At 45.3% G+C, this 17,835-nt stretch overlaps 1 long non-coding RNA gene across 1 annotated transcript; it reads right to left on the reverse strand.

Annotated features, from left to right (window-relative positions):
- Positions 1 to 580: 580 nt before the first annotated feature.
- LOC144753497 (uncharacterized) lies at positions 581 to 2,120 on the reverse strand. The gene is made up of 4 exons (XR_013594388.1): positions 1,959 to 2,120; positions 1,574 to 1,667; positions 1,184 to 1,280; positions 581 to 700 (listed from the first exon to the last, which is right to left on the reverse strand). It is a non-coding gene; the product is annotated as an uncharacterized LOC144753497 (long non-coding RNA).
- Positions 2,121 to 17,835: the final 15,715 nt, after the last annotated feature.

The following is a 17,835-nucleotide window of genomic DNA, read 5'->3' on the forward strand; positions in this document are numbered from 1 at the left end:
TACTCCTTACTGTAGCATTACAACGGTTACGGTACGATCGAGAAAATAGCAGGTGACAGTACACTAGAACAGTGCCATAATGTAGCCTAACAAATGGTAAAGTATTGCAAGTATAACTAGTACTTGCGTTGAATTTATTTGACATTGGCTACTACTACTAGAAGATATAGTACTGAAGCTGAGTAAGTCTAGAAGATATCCTCGTATTCCTTCACCAGCCTGTTGCTGCTATCACCTTATCCTCCCCAGCAAGTGTGTGGAATTATTGATGTCATTTTAGTCAGACATCAAGCAAAACAACACAGCCCGGGGGAAGAGGGTTAGGGTTTGTAAAATGGATGGGAATGGGGGTTTCTTTTTGGGTAGGTTTTGTTGAGAGAAGAAAAAAAAAGCAGAGCATGGACAAACAATAATTGAAGATACAGAGTTTACAGACAATCTTTGGTTACAAAGTAAAGGTAAGCACATGCAGTCACACTCATAGAATAAAAGACAACAATGGATACTGTATCTGTATTGCGTATGTTGTTGTAGTTGTCCTGTTGAAATTGGTAAGTAAGTTGCATGCAGCAAACAATTCCTCTTATTGGCGGCACTCCTCCATTCCAGCTGACGCTTCGTCCATCAATGTGGTGGTGACCACTGACAGAAGAGACACCCTGTCCACTGCCTGCCTGGCGGATGTTGACTGAAACCCGGCCTGTAATTATTGAACGGAAAACAGGAAGTGCTATTACAATACCACTGATAAATAAATAAAAGGTATGTACGCTGTGTGGTTCAAAAAGTCACACTTTGATGATGCCTAGCAGAAAAATGGTTACAAAACGTACTTTGAAAGTAACAGTAGACCCAAATACAGACCGTGGATTGTATTCAAACCACTTGCCTGCAAGCAAAAGTATCCATAGCCAGCATCGCTCCAACAGTGCTCTACAACAACAGAACCGCGTTGCAATAGAACCCCCCTAAACACATGCAATCCTGCTGCTAGGGCTAACCCTAACGAACCCTAACTTACAAAGTGCCAAAACTGGTGTTTCCTTATGGATTTTGTCCAACTAACTTCTAGCCGGTATTAGACCTTCCCAGGAATGCCCCAGGCAAGACCCGCCAACCCACCCGCAAAAAAACACCCGACACAACACCACCAAACAGCGAAAAAGCTAAATCTCATACTTACAATGTCTCTCGGCCTTCGGTCCAAACGCGGCGCTGTGCAGCTAGGTCGTCATCATCATCATCAATCATCATAACTCCTGTTTTCCACCACGGATTTCCTGAAAAGCAAATGCAATCAAGATTAGACTGTCGCAGCAGTGCTTCGACAGAGACCCCGGCCGCAACCCACCCACGAACAGCAGGAAGCCCCCCAAAACGCTACATTGAGCAAGATGTCTGAAGAAATGGCAAAAAAAAGGCTGTTCCTTATGGATTTTGTCCAAAACACTTGTATCCGGTATTAGACCTTCCCAGGAATGCCCCAGGCAAGACCCGCCGGCGCCAACCCACCCGCAAAAAAACACGCGACACAACACCACCAAACAGCGAAAAAGCTAAATCTCATACTTACAATGTCTCTCGGCCTTCGGTCCAAACGCGGCGCTGTGCAGCTAGGTCGTCATCATCATCAATCATCATAACTCCTGTTTTCCACCACGGATTTCCTGAAAAGCAAATGCAATCAAGATTAGACTGTCGCAGCAGTGCTTCGACAGAGACCCCGGCCGCAACCCACCCACGAACAGCAGGAAGCCCCCCAAAACGCTACATTGAGCAAGATGTCTGAAGAAATGGCAAAAAAAAGGCTGTTCCTTATGGATTTTGTCCAAAACACTTGTATCCGGTATTAGACCTTCCCAGGAATGCCCCAGGCAAGACCCGCCGGCGCCAACCCACCCGCAAAAAAACACCCGACAACACCCCCAAACAGCGAAAAAGCTAAATCTCATACTTACAATATCTCTCGGCCTTCGGTCCAAAGTAACACGCTGTGCAGCTAGGTCATCATCAATCATCATAACTCCTGTTTTCCACCACGGATTTCCTGAAAAGCAAATGCAATCAAGATTAGACTGTCGCAGCAGTGCTTCGACAGACACCAAAAATTACACACAAACCCCCGGAACCCCGCCAAAGAGCACCTCAAAGGCAAGCAAGTCAGCAAAAACGGCAAGAAATTTCCACCTCATATTTGGTCCAAAACACTTTTGTCCATTATTAGAGCTTCACAGCAATGGGCCCAAAACCGTCAACTCACCCGCAAAGAAGTACAACACCCCCACAAGTGCTGAGTCTTTCTTCATTGTGCGTAATCCAGCACTCTGCTTGGAGGGAAATCGCAGTCTGGAGGAGGAGGATAGAGGAGCATGTTCTTCAGAACTTGTGAACCTGAGGAATGTAGACTGCGGCACCTTCAAATCAATAAGCAAACAAGTGAAGACAGTTCTGATGATGGTCTTCTTTTTGGGATTAGGTGATTAAAGTTTGAATTAAATTAACTGTGCAAAACAAAGAAAGAGAGACACAAAGCACACAGGAATAAAAGTGAATAAGGACGAAAAAGAAAGTTCTTGATTGATTGTCTCATTTTCAGGGCTCGGTGTCAGGGAATAAGAACAAGATTTCGTCATCATACTCTGCGAATTCAGGCTGGATGAGGTCAGTGGCACCGAACAGAGAAAAAATCCCCTCATCTACGTTGCTGTCCTCATCGTCTTCATGTGGCGTGCTTTCTCGCACTTTGTAATCTGGTGGTATGAGGTGCTGATTCATCTTGATCATTGTCAGCCGCTCCACATTTTTGGGCGATAGGCGGCTCCGTTTGGCAGTTACAATGCCACCAGCAGCACTGAAAACACGTTCAGAAGACACACTTGCGAGTGGGCAAGACAAATAGTTTATAGCCAGGTTGTAGAGCTGTGGCCACAATTGTTTTTTGCCATGCCAATACTGCAATGGCTCCTCATTAAGAAAGACCACTGTTGAGTCATTCAGATAGTCCTGCACCATCGACTCAAGGTCATCAACTGTTCCTCCACTTTGCTTACTTTTTGCTGTGCCTGTGACATTTTTTAGAGAACCATACCCCATCAAACTTAGCCAATCCTCCTCCCCAGCCACTGTTAGTGTTGTCATTGTGTGTGGTGCAGATGATCCAGTTGCCGGTGTCTTTAACGGCTGAGAGGTCACTTGTGCCCCAGCCACAGGTGCAGAAGTGGATTCTTGTGACTGCGGATGGCCTGCTGATGCTGATGCTGATGTACTGGCTTCTCCTTCAATAACCTGCCGTTCTTTTTCAAACCTCTTGGCTGACCAGGCTAACCAATGTTTGTACTTTTGAACATCTGCATCAGCGAAAGGAAAGAATGCGTTGTCTGCCAGCGCCTTTTTGTAGCGTGGATCCAGAATAGTAGCACAAATGTAATGCTGATCTGAGTTGATGTTTTTAAGACGTTCATCACCACGTAGGCGATGTAATAATTTCTCAGACAAAATGAAATGGTTTTTTTTTTTTTCATCTTTTTCAAACTCAGAAGAAACCGCCATCAGTTGGTGCTCCAGTATGCACAACAATGGGATAGCTTTTCCCAAATTACAGTCCTCCTGGCTGACTGCACGCGTGAAGAACTCAAAAGGACGAAGCATGTCTGTCAGGCTTTTAACTATGGCCCATTGCGCCTTACTCATCCGCAGGTCCTCCTTCTGAGATGTAGCCTCTGTCAAGAAATAGTGATCGAGTACCGTATACTGCTCATGCAGACGCTCAAGCATGTAGAAGGTTGAGTTCCAACGTGTTGCCACCTCCTGGATGAGTGCTTTCACTGGCATTCCACGTTGAAGTAGCAGTCTCCGCAGATGCTTCCGGGCCTTAAAAGAATGGCTGAAATGGTTGCACATTTTGCGGCAGGTGGCCATTACCTCGAACGCTGGACTCTCTTTATCACTCAAGAATTTTTGAACTACCAGGTTGATACAGTGCGCCAAACACGGCACTCTAACATGGTGACCCTGTGACATGGCCTTAACTACATTGGCGCCATTATCCGTGGAAACATAACCAATCTTGCGTTTTAGGGGGGATAGCATTGACAACACCTTTTTGTCAAACTCTTCCAAAAGGTTTTCTGCTGTGTGACTTTTCTCCAAGGCAAACATGGCTAGTGTTGCATGTTTCCGAGCAGCTTTGAAAACTTGGTCCGGGTCAACACCTGCGTTTAGCTTTGCTATAACACCTGAAAAAGAGACCCAGTGTGCAGTGATGCACATGTAATCATCGCCTGGGCCACTGGTCCACATGTCTGTTGTCAGATGTATTGTGTGAACAGCACTCTTCTGCAAAGCTGCCCCAATCGCCTGCAGCACATCTTCATGTAGTGCTGGAACCGCAACTCTGGCAAAATAGAACCGGCTCGGAACCTTCCATTTAGGGCAGAGCGTTGCAACTAATTCAAGAAAACCTACCGCTTCTACAAAAGAAAAAGGTAGAAGGTCCACAGCTAGCATTTTAGCCAGCTTAGTGTTATACAGACGCGTCAGTGGGTGGTTGCGTTCATATGGCACGTCTGAAGTAAGCATTGTTCTAATGTTGGCCTGGACCAAGCATTTACGGGCTGATAATGACTTCGTTGACCCAATTTTGCTCGCTGGTGAACTTTTGTGCGTTGGTGTCTCACTCGCTCCAACACTCTTAGTGTGCCTCACATTGGGTGTGCTGCTGAGAGGGGTACTGGGTGTAAGGGAAGTGTTTGACACGTCTTCTTCCTGCTCGTCAACATCAGATGAAACATCAACGTTTCCTTGATTTTGGCCTTTCTTGATCGCAGCTAGGTGCGCAAACCATTGGACACCGTGCTTTCTGTCAAGATGACCACTCTGGCCGCCGGTACCATAGTTGCTACCTGGCTTACCACGACTAACTGCAAGCTTACAAAGGGTACAAATGGCAAACCTTGGATTTTTGGGACAAACAGTAAAGAAGTCCCAAACTGGGGACTTGAAGTGTCTGTGGGACCTGGAGGAGGCGGCGATACTGGTGGTGGTGGTGGTCATGAAGCTAATGCCAGATGAAGTGGAGGATCTGGATTGGCCAACTTTTGTACGTTTTCCACTTTCACCGCCACTAATTAAGGTTGAGGTTGACGCAGGTCTCTTCTTGCCAGAAAGAAATATGGAAGCGGGACGAGTTGGTGTACTACTTAACTCCAATGATTGTGGTGTTTCCACTGCCTCCTCATCGACAACATCATCATCATCATCATCACGCGCAGCAGCTCTTCGGGCTAGGGTCAAAATGTCTGTTTGCTGCATGCCCGCTGGGGCTGCAGTGACCTTTATGATGACTGGGTCGTCGTTGGCAGAGTCTTCATCAGCAGCAGTATCCGCCACTTCTTGTTGAGCCTCATCACACTCCATAAGTCTGAGACTTTGGACGAGCTTCCTTTTACGCTTAAGTACCTTTGTTGGATCATGGTGTGCCTCACTCTCAGACGGCTGTGGTGCTGGTTCCCAAGTTTGATCCGTATCATCAGAAGGAGGTGTGCTTGAAGAGGATGTAGACACCACCCTTGATCTCTTCCTTGCTAGGGTTGTGGAAGACAATGAAGGATCATCAGGAGGAGTGGCTTCCTCAAATGATACCTCGCCTTGATTGTCGATTTCCTGATGTGCCCCTACTTCGGGAGGAACAACTATTGTGGGCACTTGTTGTGACCCTCCATGCACCTCTGCATGCGCATCTCCTTGCGCTGCCTCTCCTTCCACATGTACTTGGGCTTGTACTTGCACATGTGATTGTTGTTGCCGCTGTGGTTGTTCAACACTCGTCAGATGAGCTACAACAACCTGTGTTGATTGAGGGACATTGCTGCTGCTTTCTTGCGATGAGCCAACATCACTGGTCGATGGTGATTGAAGAAGTATACTGGCTGCCTCTGCAGCACTCAAGGGCTTGGACTTAAGTTGGCGTGGTGGTGGTGGTGGCACTGAGCCCAATGGAGCGGGGGTGCTGCTGCCAGCTTGGTCCCCAGCAGATCCCGCTGCAGCTGCTGCAGGCATACTTTTTTTTTTACTCACAAAAAAAGGGGCGGGCGGCACACCAGTGTCCTTGGTAACTTGCTTCTTCTGCTCCTTACTGGCACCTTTCTTGCTAGAGGAGCTACGGGTTACTTTTTTTGGGGCCATCTTCTTCAGAGCAGGTCAGCAGGCAGCAGTTGCACGAGTTGCAGAGGGTTCTGTGTCCAGACGTGACGTCGCGTGACGTTATGCTGCACACACCGCTGCAGGACTTCTTCCTGGCACTGGTGGTTCTATTGAGTCTTCTTGTGCACCTAAAAGCAATGGAAGACAGAGGAACATCAGTTCAGTTATACACCCCCAAAAATCGACAAAACACAGAAAAATGAGCACAATCCCATGCCATCCATGATGTTTACATTGAAGACACCCCACAGAAAGACTAGGGACATGCAAGTATGCAACACTCACTACCCCTGGGCATAAGGGATGAAAAGTAGGCAAAATAAGTACAGGCCTCAGACACTGCCTCTCCTCAAAATGGCCCCCTTACACCCCAAGCACATGTTGCTGCCTGTACCAGCCAGCACTCAAGATGGCCACCACCACCACCCACATGGCCAGTCCACATCAACAGTACACCCCCAAAAAACAGAAAAACAGCCAGAAATCACCACAATCCAATGCCATCCATGATGTTTACATCAAAGAGAGTGAGACAACACCACAGGCACACTCAGTCCATGCACCACCACCACCCCTGGGCAAGCAAAAGGCCACACCAGCAGCCCCCCAAAAACGACAAAAAACAATAAAATAAGCACAATCCCAGCCCATCCATGGCCTCAATTATGTTTAAATTCAAGAAGACACCCCACAGAAAGACTAGGCCCATGCAACACTCACCACCCCTGGGCAAAGGGCCACACCAGCAGGCCCAAAAAAACGACAAAAAACAATAAAATCTGCACAATCCCAGCCCATCCATGGCCTCAATGGTGTTTAAATTCAAGAAGACACCCCACAGAAAGACTAGGCCCATGCAACACTCACCACCCCTGGGCAAAGGGCCACACCAGCAGGCCCAAAAAAACGACAAAAAACAATAAAATCTGCACAATCCCAGCCCATCCATGGCCTCAATGGTGTTTAAATTCAAGAAGACACCCCACAGAAAGACTAGGCCCATGCAACACTCACCACCCCTGGGCAAAGGGCCACACCAGCAGGCCCAAAAAAACGACAAAAAACAATAAAATCTGCACAATCCCAGCCCATCCATGGCCTCAATGGTGTTTAAATTCAAGAAGACACCCCACAGAAAGACTAGGCCCATGCAACACTCACCACCCCTGGGCAAAGGGCCACACCAGCAGGCCCAAAAAAACGACAAAAAACAATAAAATCTGCACATTCCCAGTCCATCCATGACCTCAATGGTGTTTAAATTCAAGAAGACACCCCTCAGAAACACTAGGCCCATGCAACACTCACTACCCCTGGGCATAAGGGATGAAAAGTAGGCAAAATAAGTGCAGGCCTCAGACACTGCCTCTCCTCAAAATGGCCCCCTTACACCCCAAGCACATGTTGCCTGTACCAGCCAGCACTCAAGATGGCCACCACCACCACCCACATGGCCAGTCCACATCAACAGTACACCCCCAAAAAACAGAAAAACAGCCAGAAATCACCACAATCCAATGCCATCCATGATGTTTACATCAAAAAGAGTGAGACAACACCACAGGCACACTCAGTCCATGCACCACCACCACCCCTGGGCAAGCAAAAGGCCACACCAGCAGCCCCCCAAAAACGACAAAAAACAATAAAATAAGCACAATCCCAGCCCATCCATGGCCTCAATTATGTTTAAATTCAAGAAGACACCCCACAGAAAGACTAGGCCCATGCAACACTCACCACCCCTGGGCAAAGGGCCACACCAGCAGGCCCAAAAAAACGACAAAAAACAATAAAATCTGCACAATCCCAGCCCATCCATGGCCTCAATGGTGTTTAAATTCAAGAAGACACCCCTCAGAAACACTAGGCCCATGCAACACTCACTACCCCTGGGCATAAGGGATGAAAAGTAGGCAAAATAAGTGCAGGCCTCAGACACTGCCTCTCCTCAAAATGGCCCCCTTACACCCCAAGCACATGTTGCCTGTACCAGCCAGCACTCAAGATGGCCACCACCACCACCCACATGGCCAGTCCACATCAACAGTACACCCCCAAAAAACAGAAAAACAGCCAGAAATCACCACAATCCAATGCCATCCATGATGTTTACATCAAAGAGAGTGAGACAACACCACAGGCACACTCAGTCCATGCACCACCACCACCCCTGGACAAGCAAAAGGCCACACCAGCAGCCCCCCAAAAACGACAAAAAACAATAAAATAAGCACAATCCCAGCCCATCCATGGCCTCAATTATGTTTAAATTCAAGAAGACACCCCACAGAAAGACTAGGCCCATGCAACACTCACCACCCCTGGGCAAAGGGCCACACCAGCAGGCCCAAAAAAACGACAAAAAACAATAAAATCTGCACAATCCCAGCCCATCCATGGCCTCAATGGTGTTTAAATTCAAGAAGACACCCCACAGAAAGACTAGGCCCATGCAACACTCACCACCCCTGGGCAAAGGGCCACACCAGCAGGCCCAAAAAAACGACAAAAAACAATAAAATCTGCACAATCCCAGCCCATCCATGGCCTCAATGGTGTTTAAATTCAAGAAGACACCCCTCAGAAACACTAGGCCCATGCAACACTCACTACCCCTGGGCATAAGGGATGAAAAGTAGGCAAAATAAGTGCAGGCCTCAGACACTGCCTCTCCTCAAAATGGCCCCCTTACACCCCAAGCACATGTTGCCTGTACCAGCCAGCACTCAAGATGGCCACCACCACCACCCACATGGCCAGACCACATCAACAGTACACCCCCAAAAAACAGAAAAACAGCCAGAAATCACCACAATCCAATGCCATCCATGATGTTTACATCAAAGAGAGTGAGACAACACCACAGGCACACTCAGTCCATGCACCACCACCACCCCTGGGCAAGCAAAAGGCCACACCAGCAGCCCCCCAAAAACGACAAAAAACAATAAAATAAGCACAATCCCAGCCCATCCATGGCCTCAATTATGTTTAAATTCAAGAAGACACCCCACAGAAAGACTAGGCCCATGCAACACTCACCACCCCTGGGCAAAGGGCCACACCAGCAGGCCCAAAAAAACGACAAAAAACAATAAAATCTGCACAATCCCAGCCCATCCATGGCCTCAATGGTGTTTAAATTCAACAAAACAGTTGTATCATGCACCCATAACCAACCCTGGTCCTACTGGATACTGTGGCTACCCACAATATAATTTATTTAATTTTCTGAAAAAGTTCCAAAATTGTACTTGCAGCAACTGTAATGCCCCAAACAAACTTACTTGTGAAAGTTGATTTCTAATCCAAAAGTGATCCAAAGACAGTCAAAAAGGCCTCAAATCCAAATATCCAGCAGCACCCACAAAAAGTAATCCTTCCAGCTCCAGATCCAAATGAAAGTGACCAGGAGATGGACAAAGCACTGGGAGGAGCCTGCTGGACAGGAACAGGAAGTTGGAGACTGTGGGGCACTTCCTTCCTCCCCCCCCCCCCAAAATGGACTCCTTGCAAAAAAAAAGGCCATGCAAATGTCAACCTGAGGAGTGATTCTGATAAAAATCATAATTTTCTGAAGGTTTATCCTGTTTGCTGGTGATTTTCTTGTGCGAAATTGCAAAATCTCTATTTCGCAAGTGCGAGATTGTTCCTTTCCGCCGCAACTACATGTTCGCAATTGCGAACTCTCGCGAGGTGTGCTGTGCAAGGTGGCAAGCCGCGAGTACGTATTCGCGGGCGACAAACTCCCGCGGGAACACGCAGCAAGATCTAAAATGGCGCGTCACTCGCAAAGAAAAACAACTCGGCAAACGCTAAAATGACGGAAAGTGAACGCCGTGCACCACGCCGCGCGCCGCAACCAAGCAAAAAATCCGCCGCGAGCGGATTCACGGATTTTCGACAAATTCGCGAGCGTTCGCGGATTGCGGATTTGCCGAAAATCCGAAAAATCCGCGAGCGGAGCGGATTTTACGCCCATGCTTAATCATGAACTCATACATGTCCTGTGTCAATGCATTGCATGCAATTGGTGCCCTGTGTAGTGTTGCAGGTCTCCCAGACATAAACAGCTACAGGTAGAAACATGTCGACCAATTCACACCAACACATATAGAGATGATCTGGTCGTAACTTGCCTACCAGCATCTCGCCACTATTTATTTTTTAACATTGTTCAGTTGCTCTATAATAAAAATCATATTTTTGAGTTAAACCAGGACAATTTTTAACATAATTTTTTGCACTTACAGTCACAACCCGCTCCACTGTATTTCAGGTGTCGAAGCACACCCTGGTGACGCTAGGCCACCAGGGTGGACCCCGATGATGAAGCATGTCACCGCTAGGCTGGTGAGTGAGGGGTTTTAAACAAAAGGATACACTTTTCCTTTATGCCAGAGAATTTCGCAAAAATTTTATGTTGGGGATACTCCTTCTTTTGTTTCATAGAATTCCTACCAGGGGAATAGGAGTAATCTCGGTCTCACTTGTTAGTGGACAAATCCCTTGCTCTCTTTTTAATTTCAAAATTTGTTTTTACTTACCAGCCTCCGTTCCCCCAGCTACTCCTGTGAGACTCTCAGGATGCAGTATGGCAAGCACCTTCTCCTCCCATGGTGTGTATTTTTTCTGTGGGATGGGAGGGCCACTGCCAGTCACGTTCGCCAGCTCCCAGTTCTTGCTCCTCTTCTCCTTGACAACCCTCTTCAGATCATGCCACCGCTTCATGATTTCCTTCTTGGATCTTGGGGTGGTCCCTACTGCATTGACCCTTTGGACTATCCTTTCCCACATTTGTGTCCTTGTGGCTAATGGTGTCTGTTGGACCAGGCTACCAAACAGTTGTGGTTCCATTCTCACTATCTCATTGACCATGACTGTCAACTCACCCTCTGTGAATGTTGCCATGGTGGTTGGTGTTTGCAGTGTTTGTGGGTGCATGGGGTGTGTGTGTGGTGGGTGTGGTGTTGAGGTGTGAGATGTGTTGTGTGCTGGGGAGTTTTTGGTGCTGGTGTGATGGTGGTGGTGGTGATGGTGATGGTGGTGGTGGTGGTGGTGATGTGTGTGTGCTGTGTTATTTTGCCTCTCCTCTCAGATGTGGTGAATGCCCTTCTCTTCTGGAGTGTTGCAAAGAATTGTGGTCAGTGAAGGACCTGTATTTATACTCAGCTGTGTGGGTGTGTCCAATTGGGCCTTTGCTGTGAGGTGTATTGTGGGTGTTGTCCTTGGAGTTTGTTATTTTTTTTAAATTTATTTTACATTGGTATGTGGTTTGTTTATTTGTGTAGCATGGCTTTGATTTGTGCTCAGTTGGGCATCGTTGCGGTGTTTTTGCTTTGTCTGCCATGTTTTCATGTACCATCCGCGGCGGTGGCAATGCTGCAGCTCTTCCGCTGTCTCTCCCATTCACTGCAGTGTGCGACCGTGGTGGTCGGAAACAGCGGTCCGTACCGCGGGACCATCAGGGAAATCCTAATTTCCCGTGCGGTGTCTCCGCTATGCTTGCAGCCGGGTGTTGCTTTTCCGCTGCTTTTCCAACCGCAGCGGACGTTTTTTAGATGTCACCGCACACGCTGGACGGTTTTTATTAGCCTGTTACCGCCGCAGTCGGTCTTTTTGGGCAGTTGATCCTAATGTGACCGCCAGTTTATCCGCGGTCCAGGCGGGCTGTTGTTTTCCGCCTCCATGGCGGTCAGGGTGATTTTCCGCACGCTATCCTAATGAGCCAGAAAGTGTTTGTGATATTCGTAATCTTTTGGATGTATGTTCTGGTTCTACACAATTTACACAAAATATTCAACAAGATGCCCAGGAATTTCTAATGTATATGCTAACCATATAAGAAAATGAAGATATACATATTGAAAACCTTTTTGGCCTTTGGGAACATCATTGTGAAAATTGTATGTATACAAGTAGCACTAACATAGACACTGAAAGATTTAAATATTAGACATTGCCAGACTGTAAGTCAGTGTCTTTCAATAAACTAGTTAAAGCAGCAAATTAGAACATGGAGTGCAGCCAATGCAAATCAGAAATGTTGTCAACATTATTTATACAAAGATATGGACAATAGATCATTTTAATGATGCAACGTTGTACAGCTGATGGAAGAAAATTAGAAACTTTAATAAAACATTTTGTAGCAAGTCAACTATCAATATCAGGAAGGACATTTGTAGCAGTAGCAATAATTTTCCATGATGGTCCTTCCACAACATATGGACATTACACTGCCTACCTAAAATGTGAAAAAGGCTGGACACTTTGTAATGTTGCTCAGTTAGTTTTTAAACAACGTTTACCAAGCGAATTACCTAATTCCTAGCTAATATTTTTAAAGCCAAAGTTTTAGGAACAAAATTCGGCCTCTGAGGAATTTAATAATATGTATTAATATGATTACTGTTGCAAAATTTCAATATAATGGATTTCAAGAATACTATTTGGCCTTGAGGAAAAGTGTTTCTCTTTGAATTATGGACTTTTTCTTCCTCATTGTCTCGGTGTATAGTTTTAAATAACAGCATTTACAGTGTTTATAAATGTAAGTTATAAAACGTTCTTATAAGTAAGCATTTTATATATGTATGATTTGTATTTTATAGTATTTTATTGATGATGGATTTTTGTTTTTTTAAACAATCTTATTGATTGGTTTTTATTTTGCCCGCTGTTATGTGATGAGTACGATTGACATCACTGTTTCTAGGGAAATTCAATATATTCTGAGAACAGCAAAAAAGGCAAAGAATATAATTTGTGAAATGTAAAAATGATTCTGTTTTCCAAAAAGTATAGTACTATTTATTATAACTGTATTTTCTCTTCTCTTTTACAGATTCTAATTCTAAAGTATCAAATGTATTCAAATTTATTTTATAAAAAAACTGAAAAAAAATATCTAGCATTTTGTATTTATTTTATTGTGAAGGTAAGTTTAACTAAGTATTAAAATTTACAATAGCCTGTGTTTGCACACAGGGAAGAAAATGGAGAAGGACGGAGTAGATATATGTGGAAAGATGCTCTGTGGTTGTTTTAAGTTACAGGATAAAGTTAACATGAATACTGAGGGGCGGATCTAGAAGAAAGTGCCGCAGCATGGCTCTGCAAGCCCTTTGGCTGCACCACGCTGTGGCACTTTCAGAGCACAGGAATGCGACATATCTACAATGATATGTCGAATTCCTGTGTTCACCCCTGCGCTGGTGTAGAAACAGCTGCCAAGTGCCGGTACAGGCACCTTGGTACCATGGTGCAAGGATGCCTGTGCCATGGGTAGCTTGTTTTTGTGCAGGAAGGGGCACCTTCCTGCACAAAAAGAATCACTAAAAGCTTTTTCCTCTTTCAATGCATGCTATAGAATGCAGCACCCTTTGAAAGAGGAAAAAACAAGGAGAAATGAAAAAATGTCTCCTTGTTGCTCCTCCCTACACCACATATAAACTCCACATGACACAGATATTCTTACACCATCGTGCAAGGGTGCCTATGTCATCACATGGATGTAGTTTAAGCACCAGTGAAGAGAGAAGCACAGAGTTGCAATATATTTATGTATATATATTGCATTCCAGTGGTTCGGAAGTACCTTAGCATGCTGTAGGTAAAGAGTTTACAGTATCATGCTACACTTCCTTATAGTTCTGCAGTTATACATTTACCATACACCACAAATGCATTCTTTCACTCAATTATGTAGTACGTATACATTCATATAAACTTTCATACACTAGCATACACATTTAGCTCTTTCTTTCACCAGAGTAGTTAGTTCTGAAACAAACTTTTTTTTAGTTTTTGGAACTTTTATATATATTTTTTGATTTTTGAGCATTTTCCTCTTTCTTTCGTTTTTAAAAAAAAAGAAAAAAAAAGTCAACAGGACAAACAAAACCATGAACTTTGAAGGAATTAAAAAAAAAACTAGCATCAATGGTTATCAATTGCTCTGCAAACTAGGTCCAATGACTGCTCCCCATAACAAATTAAACAATTGCACTTCACGCAGTGCATTCTAACTTTCACAAATTGGGGTTGTATGTCTGGTGGTGATGTTTAAGGTGATGCCCCAGAGGTACTTGGTATTGCCGGTAGTGGAGGTGTATTTTGGAGCAGTCTTCTACATTCTTCGTTAGCATAGTTCACAGGATGCAGGGATTCAAAGTGCTTGTGCATACAAGCAGTGCCACATGAATATTTCTTGTTTGGATTTCCTCTGGACAGCACTGCCTGGCAAATCTTGCATGTCACCTTGGTGGCATTACATTTCTTTTGGCCCTCCGGAAACGTAAAAAATGTCCATACAATGAATGTGTAGCTTTCGGGAGGGGGAGGTTCTGGTAGAAATTGTTCAGCAACAATATCATCAGAATCAGCTGATTGTTCCAGCGGTGTAGCCATTTTTTTCTCCAAAAAAGAAATTCAGATTTCCAATGATGAAAAAGTGAGGTTCTTCTCAGTACAGGTCTTCTTCTAAGGAAGGTCTAAGAAGAGTAATTAAAATGGGTGGGGTTCTTCAATAGTTAGAACAGTAAGTGTTATAAACCAATCAAATCTCTTTTTTTGATCACATGGGATCCGCGTTGGGTGCGTACACGCAACACGTACCTAGCGCGACGGTGCGAAATTACATTTGAAAGTAATATAACTTTATTACAACTAAAAGAATATAATTATTTCCCTTAATATTTATATTAAATACATATATATATATCTTTTTGTGTATCGAAAAAAAATTGCGGAAGTCGCGCGCCCACTGCGTTGAAGACGTAGATGACGTCATGCGGAAACGCGCGAGCATGTCGTGGCGTGATACGTATATGTCGCATATGCGCTTGAAGTCGCGTACGGGTCGCATAGCGATCGCGCATAAAAATATGCACCCGTCGCACACCCTACATGGATCCTACGGAACAATTGTAAAATGGCTGCTACGTTCCGCGCAGTAATCGGGAGAGGTGCGCTTTGGGTGCGGAACTGCTTAAAAAATTGTAAGAAAAAATAAAATATTATAAAAATATTGAAAAAAATTAATTTATTAAATAAATATTTTAACTTTTTTTAAAGAAAAGTTATGTAATGTAAAAAATAAGATATCTCAAAATAAATAGATTAAAAAATGTAATAAATCAGTGCCAAAGAAATAAATATAACAATTAATACATTTACAAATTTTAATTGAAAAAACCTTTGAAATTCACTGAAAAAACCGTAGGTTTAACATATGTTATAGTTAGGAATTATCATTTAAAAAACCTTTGAAATTCACTGAAAAAAACCATAGGTTTCACATACGTTATAGTTAGGAATTATCATTTAAAAAACCTTTGAAATTCACAGAAAAAAAACATAGGTTTTAGGGGTGTTATAGTGAGCTGGGCATTTCACTTGTACAAAACCATTGAAATTCCTCCTTTATAGTTAGTTGTACTAACTGTAAATCATGTGCCCGCAATCCACTACTGTTGATGTCACATATTACATCACTTTCTACTACTACTATTCCCACTCCAATCTGTGCAACAGTAGGGAAAGTGTTGGACTTCGGAAGTATAAGATTTACAATTCACATGCCAGTCTGTGCAACAGTAGGGAAAGCGTTGGACTTCAGAGGAGTAAGACTTACTATTCCCACTCCAGTGAGTTCAGCAGTAGGGAAAGTGCTGGACTTCGAAGGGGTTAAAGTTACTATTCCCACTCCAGGTTAAGCAACAGAAGGTAAACAGTTGGATTTCAAAGGGGTTAAAACAATAAACCAATAATATTAATACTATTCCCACTCCAGTCTGTGCAACAGTAGGGAAAGAGTTGGACTTCAGAGGGGTAAGATTTACTATTCACACATTACATGGCTGGTGGAGTGGTATTGCGCTCCCTTCACTGCGCATGTTATGTTATGTTATGTTATATTTATTTTTATATAGCGCACGGCTACTCAAAAAGAGTGTCCCGGCGCTTTAAGTAAGGAGAACTACAGCACAATAACATAACACAGTAAAAAAGGAGAAGAAAAGAACACAGAAAAAGCAAACAACTGGGCGGCCTACTGGGTAAACAGCCAGGTCTTGAGGCCTTTCCTAAAAACAAGTAGACTGGTGGCTCCCCGGAGTGTGAGCGGCAGTGAGTTCCACATCTGTGGCGCAAGCAATCCGAAGGAGCGGCCTCCCAGGCGGGCTCTCTTCACTCGCGGGACAACCGCCAGGAATAGAGATTCTGATCTCAGAGAACGAGCCGGGAGGTAAAAGGCAAGTCTCTTTTGGAGGTACTTCGTTCCCACCGCATGGAGAGCCTTATAGGCCAAAGTCAACGCCTTAAAAGCAATCCGTTTGCGGATGGGAAGCCAGTGCAACGTCTGCAACAAACCCGACGCACTGGCTCGTCTGTTCAGACCAAAAATGGCCCTCGCGGCAGCGTTCTGCACGACTTGGAGCCGCTGTAGCAGATACTCTGGTAGGCCCAGGTAAAGAACGTTCGAATAATCTAACCTAGAGCCGATCAAAGCCTGCACAGTCAGCTTCCTATGCTCCTCAGACAAAAGGGGCAAAAATCTCCGCAGCATCTTTAGGAGGCCGAAGCACGTACCCGTCACACCAAGGATCTGGGCTTTCAGCGTTAGCCCCTTGTCCATCTTGACCCCCAAGTTCTTAGCAGTTTGGGAAGAACAAGACGGGGGGAACATATTAAAAGGCCACCAGGCCTGCCAGTCTGGCTCAGTATCGCACCCAAAGAAGAGTACCTCGGACTTATCGGAATTGCACTTGAGGCTGTTCAGTTGGAACCATTTAAAAACAGCCCCAAGGCAATCCCGGATACTCTCCCCATCAAAGTCCTCTCCTCTCTTACAAGAGAAGAGGAGCTGGGTGTCGTCTGCGTAGGATACGATCTGGGCCCCAAATGACTCCGCCAACGCCGCCAAAGGGGTCATAAAGATGTTGAAAAGGGTCGGGCTCAATATAGAGCCCTGTGGAACCCCGACTCCCAAAGGCGGCATCACGGCGGAATCTGAGGAGGCCCAGACCGTTTGTCGGCGGCCAGCTAGAAAGGAAGAAAACCAGCTGAGCACCGTCCCCCGTAGGCCGATCTCATAGAGTCTTGCGAGAAGGCCATCATGGGGGACGGTGTCAAAAGCCGCCGACAAGTCCAACATCACCAGCATGGCTTTGCCCCCAGTATCCAGAACCCCTTTAATGGTTTCTGAAACCTCTAGGAGCGCGGTCTCTGTGCTGAGATTTGGGCGGAAGCCAGACTGGGTGGCGTGCAGAATCTCGTGTGTCTCTAAAAAATTGGAGAGCACCGTCTGAACGTGCTTCTCCAAAATTTTCGTGAGAGCCGGCAACAGAGAAATAGGCCTATAATTGACTGGGGCCTTCGGATCAAGCCCAGGCTTCTTAAGCAGAGGGATGACCATTGCCTGCTTCCAGGCCAGCGGAACCACTCCCTGGCTCAGCGAGAGATTCAGGAGAGGGTTCGCCAGCGGATTAATCACTTCCGCGATTTTCGCCAAAAATTTGGCCGGGCACGGGTCCAAAGGCGACCCAGATTTAAGATTGCCCATAAGCGCTAAGGAAGCAGGGGCTGAAATAGATGGAAACACAGCCAACGTCGCACCTTGCACGGTCA

Source organism: Lissotriton helveticus, chromosome 5_1 (genome assembly GCF_964261635.1).
Source record: "Lissotriton helveticus chromosome 5_1, aLisHel1.1, whole genome shotgun sequence".
Taxonomy (NCBI): domain Eukaryota; kingdom Metazoa; phylum Chordata; class Amphibia; order Caudata; family Salamandridae; genus Lissotriton; species Lissotriton helveticus.